Below are 11,763 nucleotides of genomic sequence, written 5' to 3'. Positions count from 1 at the left end.
TATATACATACATATATATATATATATATATATATACATACATATATATATATGTATGTATATATATATAGCATAAAGATGATCATCTTCAATCATGTCAGCACAACGAACACCAGGAAAACAAAATACGTCCAGATCCAGCCTGAAGACGCACCGCCGTCATCGTCCCTCCCTCACTGGAGCCGGACAGAACTTGTTGTGGCAAACATTCTGAAGCTTCTCGTGCTAAGACCTCATAGGACCAGCATACTAGAACAACAACCGTTGCCGACGAAAAGTAGCATAGATATCGAAAGGATCCAACCTGAAAACACACATGAACGTGGATAACGACAACCAGATCCGAAAAAATCCACAAAAAACAGATTCGTCGGAGACACACCTGCACACGCCCACCGAGGATGCTAGACGCACCACCGGAACGAGGGCTAGGCGGGAAGAAGCTTATTCCATCTTCAGAGAGCCGCAACCAGCTTGCCTTTCTGAGCAGGACACAAACCTAACAAAACTCGAAGAAACATATAAAAACGAAGCCCTCCCGCCAGCAAGGGCCGGGATCCATCGTTTTCCCATGTCCTAAGGTCACGCGAGACGAGGCGGATCGGCGATGGCGCCAACAGAAAGCAGAGAAATCCTGATCTTTTTTAGGGGAGGCGGCTAGTGAAAGGGGGTGGCTTTTCATGTATGCGTAGTGTTGATGTATATTTAAATGTACGGATCAACTCTAGCTGCAGAGAAACAATTTTCTTGCCGTATAATTGCACGGCCCCGACACTGTGACCTTGTGCCTTTCTTTGGATTTTCCAAGCTGTTGTCTTGTCGGCCAACTATTTGTGTATGGTTGGCCATTTCTTCGTTGTTGGATTAGATTTAAGCCTCGACATTCATGTAAGCGAGTGAAAATGACGCCTTAACTAGCCTGCATAACATCTCCAACTCCAGCAATAACATGTTTTGTCAAACCAAGGTATTGATCACAGTTGTACACTACTGGAATCTGGTTTTGTGCCGAAATCTAATATTTTGCCAAGTTTATTGGGAGCTCGGCAAACTTTTGTATCTGTCAAGTTTGATTCAATTTTTGTCTCGGCAGTGAGAAGAAACTCGGCAAACTTCATATTTTGCATAATACCAACGAAAAAGCACTCGACGAAAGAAAAGAAAAACTCGGCGGTGCCCCCAAGTTCACCGAGTTCCTCCATATAAAACTTGGCAAAGTCTGGCAAGTGGACTCACGGACGAGCAAGCAATGGAGCAGTGACGGCGCGGTCTATGTTTGTCGGGTTTCCGCTAACGGAAAATTGGCAATCATTTTCTCTCATTCTCTGTGCTTGTATTGTGGTAGGTATCACTTCGGGCACTGGCAACGCCATGGGCCACATGTTCGTTGAGTTCTGCGCCGGGCCCCACACCATCCAGATCAGCTCCTTCGAGCCCCACGCAATTGCCGTCGATTCATGCCTTGACTCGTGCGGCTCCACAACAAGGCCTTCGCCTTGTTAGAGCATCTCCAACGGCCGCGTCATATAAGCGCTGCATCGTAAATTTTTAGTTTTTAGCGCGCGCGCAATCGCTATCCGAGCTCCAGCGAACGCGCAATAACCGCGCACTGAAGAGTTGAGCGCGCGATTCGAATCGCCATCGCGCGCCGTTTATTTGGTGCACCCGCTTCCACTTTCGCCCTGCACGCACCGCCGTTGGCAAATTGACCCGATGGACGGCCGCGCCGGCACCCCCCTCACCCCTTCCTACACCTGCGACCCCTCCTCCGCCGCCGCCGCTGCAAACCCTATCGTGGGGAGCTTTGGCTTCGCCTACGCCGGTGCTCCTCCAAGTACAGGTATCGCGCGTGGCCTTTTCATGCCACCACCGATGACCTCGGCGGCAGGGCCGTCGCGCCGACGCCCACCTGAAGCCACGTGCCCTCCTCTCGAAGCTCCCAAATGCGGCGCGGGCGAAGAAGGGCAAGGTGTCCGCGAAGAAGAACAATGCGGCGGACGGCTCCTTTAAACCGTCGAGGAAGAAGCTTGCAGGGCGTGCGACGGATGCGGCGGCTACCGAAGCGCCGGCGAGCTCACTTGTTGAGCCGGCGGCCGACGCGCACAAGGTGTTCGATGAAATGCCCCAAAGGTATAAAATTTCGGCAACCTTTTTTGTTGTTGTTGTTGTTGTTTTTTGAATGCATACATATGGATAGCTTATTTGCTTCGTTGTATATACTTTGTAGTTTCAACGATGAGGCATGTATGTCAACTATGGGATGATGAATCGGAGGAAGATGAAGATGAAGACGAGGATGATGCTTGACTGTTGAGGGCCATTCGTTGGTGTGAACTTTTGTGTCATGAACTTGGTTGCATGATGTTGTGGGCATGAATTTGAACTTGTGGGCATGAACTTGTTTGGGTGATTTAAATTATGCCATGTCTTTGTTTTGATGTTTGAAATATCTCATCTCGTCTCCAAAATACAACATATGGCAAGCGCCGGCTGTTGGCGCGCGCTAAAATTTTGAGCAGCCGCTGGAGCAAGCGCTCCTTGCCGTGCAAAAACAGGCGATCAGCGCGCAGCAAACGCTTTTTTAGTGCGCCGCGCGTTGGGCGGCTGCTGCTGATGCTCTTACTCAACTTGATTTCTTCTGGCATCTACCAAGATCCTGAATTGATTGCTTGCTTGTTTGATTGGTGCGTGCAGTCTCAGCCACCACGAGAGAGATATCAGGCGGTGCCAGTTCTACCTTGACTTGCTCAACCAGTGCCGCTGCGGCTCCAGCAACGGCTGTCTCGCCGCCATCACCCCTATTGCTTAGAGATCAAGATCTTGGCTCAATCGGTAGGCTAGTTTAGCTTATATCTATTTATCTACCTAGACTGATTTTTATTGTCTCAAGTATCTCCTCGTCTCCTTGAATGAATGAATGATGTACTAGAGATTGATTCATTTGCTTTGCTTTAATTTCAAACTCTTTTACCAAATCGTGCATTCAATTAATCAAGTGACTGTTTTGTTGGTTGTCCTATGCCAATTGAAAAATCAATAACAGAGTGCTCGAGAAACAAGGATTATATACAATGTTTTGGAAAAATAGAACCACTGACAATCACCATCTTGATAGCGAATCTTTCAATACTCGTGCCAGCCAGTACTCCACGGTAGAACGGAGTGACGCTAGCAATTGGGTGGGACGTCTTCCACCATAGACCATCGTTGTCCGCTGGCACTCCACACCGGTGCGAATGGTCCTGCAACATCCACCACCATCCCAGGTCCACTGTTGCGGTATTCTTCATGTGAAGCGTGATTGATGCCAATGGGTGGCTGCCAACACGAGAAGGCTCCACCAACGCCTCATACGGCATATTAGTTATTTCGTCGACCGATGAAAATTACACATGTCAACTTTTGTACTCTCCCTCTTATTTTTTTGAGCGGAAACCAATAAGGGCCAAAGGAAGATGCGAAGACTGGCCACGTGGTGAACTGAAAGAAAAAAACCCGGAAGATATCTCTTTTCAAATCCGCCTCTCCGAGTGGAGTAGGGGCCTTTTCTCTAAGGCTAAAATCCACCTCCAAGCCGCTCTTTTAGTGATTCTTCGCCTTGACATCGCCCAAGAGGATAGGCCTCTCTCGCCCGAGGAGTGTGAACTCCGGGCTAGGCTTAAGAGAAGGGTCATTGCTTTGGCCGTGATCGAGAGATCACGCAAGAAACAGTGTGCGAGAATCTCCAACCTCAAAGAAGGTGACGCCAATACTAAGTTCTTACACCGCCGGCAAAATGCTAGGAGGAGAAAAAATCATATCCATCGAATCAAGAACGAGCATGGTTGGGTCACCGAGCATGAAGCCGAAGAGAAATTAATCCAAGACCACTTCTCCCATGTCATGAAGAAAGGAGGTAAAAGTTCAAAAGATTTCAATTGGGAGGAGATCAATATGGAACACCTTGATATGCATGGCCTTGACTCTCCAATGACCGAGATGGGGGTTCTTGAAGCAATCAACGACATGCTAAATGACAAGGCCCAGGGTCCGGATGGATTCACGGGCCTATTCTTCAAGAAGTGTTGGGGCATTGTCAAGCACAACCTCATGAGGGCTATTGATCGTTTTGACTCCCTCCACACATCGAACCTCCATTGGCTCAACTCCGCAAATGTGGTGCTCTTGCCAAAGAAGGATGGGGTAGAGGGGGTTGCTGACTATAGGCCTATTAGTCTCATCAATGCGATCGCCAAGATTATTGCAAAGGTGCTCTCGACTCGCTCTGCACATGACGACCCTCATCTCCAATGCCCAAAGCGCCTTCATCAAAACAAGAAGTATTCATGATAACTTCATGTATGTTCGCAATCTTGCATGACGCCTGCACAAGAGCAAGACCCCATCCCTCCTTTTCAAATTGGATATTCGCAATGCATCCGACTAGGTCAAATGTGAATACATACTGGATCTCCTCCAACGGCGAGATTTCCCAAACAAGTTTAGGGATTGGATCACGACGCTTCTTAGTACTTCATCATCAAGGATTGTGCTCAATGGCATTGCCAGCAACCCAATCAAGCATGGTTGCGGTTTCCGGCAAGGGGACCACATCTCCCCACTTATTTTCGTCATCGCCATTGACCCGCTCCAAATAATCCTTGATATGGCTATGCAAAAGGGGATCCTCCACAAAATTCAGGGAACGGGTGGCATGATGCGAACCTCTCTTTATGCGGATGATGCGGCCATCTTCCTAGACCTGATCAAAAAGGATGTTGAGAATCTTGCTAATATTTTGAGAGGATCAAAAAGGACTTCGCACCAACTTTCATATGAGTTCTATGGTGCCCATTCTTTGCAACATTCTTGACTTGGATCATATCACTCAAAATCTACCGGCAACTAGGGCTTCTTTCCCCTTGAGATACTTGAGCTCCCCCTCTCTGTTTGGAAACTAAGATTGGTGGATCTTCAATTTCTTGAGGACAAGGTTGCATCCAAGTTGACAACGTATGAGGTCCAAAACATCACCACCATTGGACGCACGGCCCTTGTCAAGTCTATTCTCACTTCCCAAGTGATCTACTTCATCACACCATTGATTATCCCACCAAGTATCCTCAAAGTCAACTAGCTCCAGAAAGCTTTCCTATGGTCCGGTTCGGACAAGACGACGGGGGGTGAAATGCAAGGTTAATTGGGAAACTGTCTGTAGGCCACTTGAGTATGGGGGGCTTGGGGGTACTCAACACGAAAAAGTTCGCGCATGCTCTGCGGCTGCGGTGGCCTTGGTATGAATGGAAGGAGCCCACCAAGTTGTGGGTGGGGATGGGCAACCCGTGCAATGAGGAAGACCTCAACTTTTTTATGCGTCTACCACTATCACCATGGGCAATGGTGGGAAGACACCTTTCTGGGAATCACCTTGGCTTCTTGGGCGCACGCCGAAAAACATTCTGCCACTAATATTCGGAGTCACCACGCGAAATAAGTGGAAAGTGCGCAAGGCCATCAAGCATAACGCGTGGATGCTCAAGATGAAGCCTCCAACCTTTATTTCCATTGAGTTTACCACACAATTTGTCACCCTTTGGATGCTCTTGGATGAGGTGCGTCTTGATCGCTCACCGAGGACGTCATTTTGTGGAAACACCCGACTAGTGGGCATTACTCGGCGGCCTCCGCATATAATGCGCAAATCATAGGGATGGTGCTTTCACCCATGGACCAAATGGTTTGGAAGGTTTGGGGTCCCCCAAAAGTCAAGTTCTTTGCTTTATTGGCATTTCAAGATAGAATTTGAACCGCAGACAGATTAGCCAAGAGAGGGTGGCCAAATTGTGGTTTGTGTCCACTTTGCAAGAGGGTGCAAGAGAGCGTGTCACACCTATTCTTCAAGTGCCGCACGAGTAGAAAAACTACTTTACGTGAGCCACATTAGTCTCGATTTGTAAACGGATCGGTAGTAATGTGACCATTAGTGACGGTTCCAACGGCTAGCGGGTCGGGAATCATTAGTCCCGGTTCATGTTGAACCTCTCATACCGGTTCATGACACGAACCAGGACTAAAGGGGCGTGTCACGAACCGGTACTAGAGGCTCACCTTTAATCCCGGTTGGTGTCAGGAACCGGGACTAAAGATACTCCTATATAAACCCTTCGTCCAGCCCACGAGCTCTCTGTTCTTCCCCTTTCCTCTTCTCTCTGTTTTCGTCCTCTCCTCTTGAGCTCATCCTCCATTTTGCCAAAATTTGTCAAGATTTGAAGGCACTCCATCCATCCAAGTGTTCACAAAGGTTAGCTACTTTATCCTTTCATCTCTCATTGTTAGATTGACTCTTGCAATGCTCTATAAGTATAGTGTGATTTGTGGGTTTTAGTTTGGGATTATTTATATGTGGTAGTTTATTTGATTTATATGCAATTCGAGCTCAAACTAACTTCTTAGTTTGCATATGTAGGTGTGGTTTACTTAGTGCGAGTCGAGGGAGAAATTGCAACTGGGCTGAAAACGAAAGTACATCGTCCAGTTATGCAAGTGGGACAGAAAAAACTATGGCTTCTAGTTGTGAGTCGAGGGTAAGCTTGCAACTAGGACGAATACAATTACATGGCCTAGTTGCAAGTCAAGGTTCAACTAGCAACCTGAATAAAAAACAACTATGGGCCTAGTTGCGATTCGGAGCCGGACTTGCAGCTAGTACAAAGACAAAAAACAGTCCTAATTACATGTAGAAGGTGGACTTGCAACTTAGACAAAAACAAAAAAGATGGGCCCAGTTGTGAGTCGAGGTGTGGTCTCCAACTCTGATGAAAACAACTAGGGGCCAAGTTGTGACTTGAGGGCGTACTTGCCACTAGGATGACAAAACAGTTGCGAGTCAAGGATAGGCTTGCAACTGGGCTCCAATAGTTGCAAGTTGAGAGTAGACTTCCAACTGGGATAACGATAAAAAATGGGCCAGTTGCGAGTCGATGCTAGGCTTCAAACTAGGATGAAAGTATTACGGGTGTCTAGTTGCAAGTCCAGGGTGGGCATGCAATTGTGATGAAAAAACCATTTGCGAGTCAAGAGTGGACTTAAACCTAGGGCATCAAATGGTTGTGCGTCGAGGGTGGACTTGCAACTGGGAGAACACCCAAAAATACAAACAAGCCAGTTGCAAGTCGATGGGTTAGTATGCAATTGCGACGAAAACAACTATGAGGCCCAATTCCAAGCGAAAAGGTGAGCTTGCAACGGGGACTACATAAAAGGAGCATTTGCTACTCTAGGTTGGGCTTGCAACTGGGACAATAAAAGGATAATTGCAAGTCCATGGTGCACTTGCAATTGGGACAACCAGAACTTGAAAGCCCCCAGTTACGAGTCGAGTGTAGACTTGCTACAAATACCCGCTCCCCCCCCCCAAGTTGCGAATCAAGGGTTTACTTGCAACTAGAGGAACTACAACTATAAAAAAATTCAATTACAAGTTGAGGGCTGACTTGCAAATGGGGGAACTACATTACAAATAGCATCTCAGTTACAAGTTGAGGTGGACTTGCAACTGGGCATGAACAACTACAATAGCCCCCATCTTGTGAGTCGAGGGTTGACTCGCAAATCGGGCACTACAACTATGAAAGGCCACAGTTGCAAGGCGAGGGTTGACTTGCAACTGCAACTACAAGTACAATGCCGTCCAGGGTGGACTTGCAACTGGGCGACTACAAGTACAAAAAGCCCCTAGTTGCGAGTCACGTGTAGACTAGCAATTAAGGCACCTACAACTACAATAACCCCCCCCCCCCCAAGTTGAGCGCCAAGGTTAGACTTGCAACTGGGAAAACTACAACTACAATAGCCCCAGAGTTGCTATTCGAGGGTGGACTTCCAATCGGGGCGACTACAATGTACAGGAAAAGCCCCAGTTGCGAGTTGAGGGTGGAATTGCAACTGGGTAACGACAACTATAAAAAGCCCCAGTTGCGAGTCGAGGGTGGACTTGTAACTGGGGAAACTACAACTACAAAAGCCCTAGTTGCAAGTTGAGGGTGGACATGCAACTGGGGCAACCACGAGTACAAATACTCCCAATTACAAATCGAGGATAGACTTGTAACTAGGGCAACCACGAGTACAAATACTCCCAGTTAAAAGTCGAGGATGGACTTGCAACTGGGACAAGCACAACTACAAACCCACCAAGTTGCGAGTCGAGGGTGGACTTGCAACTCGGGTGCCTAGAAGTACAAAAAGCCCTCAGTTGTGAGTCATGTGTAGATAGGCATCTGGGGCACCTACAAGTACAAAACAAACCCAATTGCGAGTCAAGTGTGGGCTTGCAACTAGGGCAACTACAACTACTATACCCTCTCTGATGAGAGTCGAGGGTTAACTTGCAACTAAGGTAACTACCAAACTTTTAAATCTAGACCGATATATAGGCCGATATATCACTTTCGGGGCTCTATCGGCATAAACATAACATAGCATTTTGTAAATATCAACTAGTATAGCCAATATCTAGCCTGATATGTCCACCGATATGGAATGATACATAGATGACAACAATTATTTATTACTCCCTCCGTTTCTTTTGTGTCTGCATATAAGATTTGGTCAAAGTCAAACTTTGTTAACTTTGACTAAGTTTATAGAAAAAATATCAAGATTTAGAATATGAAATCAATATTGTTAGATGCATCATGAAATTAATTTTCAAAACATATAGCTTTAGTATTGTAGATGTTGATTTTTTTTCTTACAAAGTTGGTTAAATTGTACATAGTTTGACTTTGACCAAATCTTATATGCAGACTAAGATGAAATGGAGGGAGTAGAACATAGTGAAATAAGATTATGCATTTATAACTTCATTATGTATAATCAAAGTCATGAACAATGTTTCGTACAAATGCATATATATCATTTTTTTAATCATAGAGTAAGGATTTTGTGTATCTTTCCTTAATAGTTTCTTAATCAACAACTTAATAAACTAGGAATCTAAAAGTGTTATGTTAAAGCATTGACATCATACATTTTGTTTTTACTAAAAATAAATGTTTTGAACAAGAATAAACAGAAAAAAACTAGACATGTTTTCTCCGATATATCAACATATCGTCTGATATATCACCCGATATCCGACATCCAATTTGTCGAAGCCAAGCCGATATGAACCCAATATCTGATATTTGAAGCTTGGTAACTACAACTACAAAAATGCCCAATTGCAAGTTGATGATTGACTCGCAAATGGGGGAACTACAACTACAATAGCCTTCTAGTTGTGAGTCGATGGTGGATTTGCAACTGCGGTGACTACAAAGTACAAAGAAGCCCCAGTTGAAGTCAAGGGTTCACTTGCAACTTGGGGTCGGGGTGGGGGCTACAACTACAATAGCCCCAGTCGCGAGTCGAAGGTTGGCTTGCCGCAAATACAACTACAAAAAAAAATCCCCAGTTGCGAGTTGAGGGTTTACCTACAAATGAAGGGACAATGTCATGCTCTAGTTGTGAATTGTGGGTGGAATTGCAATTGGGGCAACTACAACTACAATAGTCTTCTAGTTGTGAGTCAGGGGTGGACTTGCAACTAGGACGACTACAAGCATAAAAAATCCCCCATTACGAGTTGAGTGTAGCCTTGCAACTAAGGCACCTAAAACTAAAATCCCCAATTATGAGTCAAATGGTGGAATTGCAACTGGGCGAACTACAACTACAATAGCCCCCCTCCTATATGTGAGTCGAGGGTTGATATGCAACTGAGGCATCTATAGCTACAATCCCCAGTTGCGTTTTAAGGGTGTGCATGCAATTGGGTCGAGCGAGTTGCATCTCAAAAGTGGACATGAAACTAGGTCGGTGTGAGGCAAGTTGTGGGGTGAGGGTGACCTTGTAGTTGCGTGTGTTGTGGTGACCATGCAACTGACACACCACAAGCACTTCCGTCTCTACAACAAAGTTGTAATGATGTTCAAGACATGCAGCCAGGGCTGACATTTGCAATTTTGTGTCTAGTAGGAGACATGCAACTGCACTGCCAACAAACACGCTTTCGTGCCTTAAGTAGCAGTCGCATTGAAGAGATGCATTTGCACTAGTGCGTGGGGTGATGGACATGCAATTAACACTGGTAAAAAAATCATGAGTCTTTAAAAAATATTAATTTAGAATGAAGAAATAGAAAACAAGAAAGTAATAAAGGAAAAAAATATATAAAAAAATATATATAAATAAAAACAATTAGAAAACCAAACAAAAACTGATTAAAAAGTAAATAGAAAGAAAATTCTTTAGAAGTAAAATAACAATAGAAAGAGTTTTTTAGGAAAAAAAAAACAATAGAAAGAGTGGCAGTGAGAAGAAACATTGGGGAACGGATGCCGAAAAGCAGTTGAGATAGCTAGTCCGACTCTTTAAATTTCCCCTAAAGGACATAAGGAAAAAAAGGCCATACTCTCACGGACCCAGGCCCAGACAAAAGGCAACAAACCATAACACAGGCCCGCGGCTGGACAACTAGCGCACGAGAAAAGCACTATCAGCGTCGCGATCAACATTGCACGAAAATTACAACGCTTTTAATCGTGTGGTGTGAGACTTAGATGAGAGATAGTTAAATCACATCTAGATGTCAATTAGCAAGTCCTATTCCATAAAAATAATATTAGAGATATAAATAATTCCCAAAATGTTATTAAACTCCCAAACAAAAGATCATACAATATTTAACAGTTCTAACATTTTTTTATATTGAAGGCATCATACTGCCTTCTTTATTTTTGTTGGATTTGTTTTAAATAATAAAATCCAAATTAGATCCAAAAATGAATATTCGCGAAAGTCATTTTATTTCCACTTAATTGAATATCCTTTAAATTCCAAAAAGTTTCAGTTTTTAGTCAAGTCAACTAACAACAAGCAACACAAGCAAGTTTTAATCAATCCTTTTAATATAATTAAGAAAATTCCAAAATTCTAAAATTTGGTATGTTACACTTGAAAAGACAGCAACTTCTTCGGACCACCCTGAATGAAAAAAGATTTGGTTCTTCAGAAATACCAGTGGGATCGTACAAAGATGGCAATAGAGGTGAATTAGTCACTACAGTGCAATACAAGAAGGAAAGAGATAGTTCCGGCGCACGCTGCCACTGACGAAGGATTTGGTGATCGTGAGTAGACCTGGACATACCTCGGGCCGGGCCTAGCCAAGCCCGACGCAAAAAACCCAGGCCCAGGCCCGGCCCGACCATCCGGCCTGTTTTCTGGGCCCGAGCCCGGGCCGAACACGAGAAAGCCCGTCGGGCTCCGGGCCGGCCCGGCCCGACCTTCAGAAAAGTGCAAAAACGACGGGCCCAGGCCTGGCCCAGCCCAGCTATCGGGCTCAAAATCTAGCCCCGAGTCCGGCCCGGGAGCAGCATCGGGCCGGGCCAGGTTGGGCTTTTTCGGGCTGGGTCGGGCCGGGCTGGGCTTCCCATGGTCAGGTATAATCATGAGACTGGCATGTGAGAGAGAAGTTTCGGTGCCGCGGTTGAAAAACAAACTACGCCCATATATTCCATGGTTTTTCCCTTGACAAGTGAATTACATGCGTGTAGTTTTGCAGTAAGATAACTGCACTTTTTAAGTAACAGCGGCACAACTGCACTTGGTCAAACACCTAAAAGGCACAACTCCACTTTTTAAATACTGTATATGTGAGAAACTGAAACACCTAAAGGCACGACCGCCGTCGAAGAAGCAATGCATGATGTCATCGACGAGGATGATGATGACCCTCTA

The sequence above is a fragment of the Triticum dicoccoides genome, chromosome 5B, assembly GCF_002162155.2.
Source record: "Triticum dicoccoides isolate Atlit2015 ecotype Zavitan chromosome 5B, WEW_v2.0, whole genome shotgun sequence".
Lineage (NCBI taxonomy): Eukaryota > Viridiplantae > Streptophyta > Magnoliopsida > Poales > Poaceae > Triticum > Triticum dicoccoides.
Note: the sequence above shows the minus strand (reverse complement) of the source record.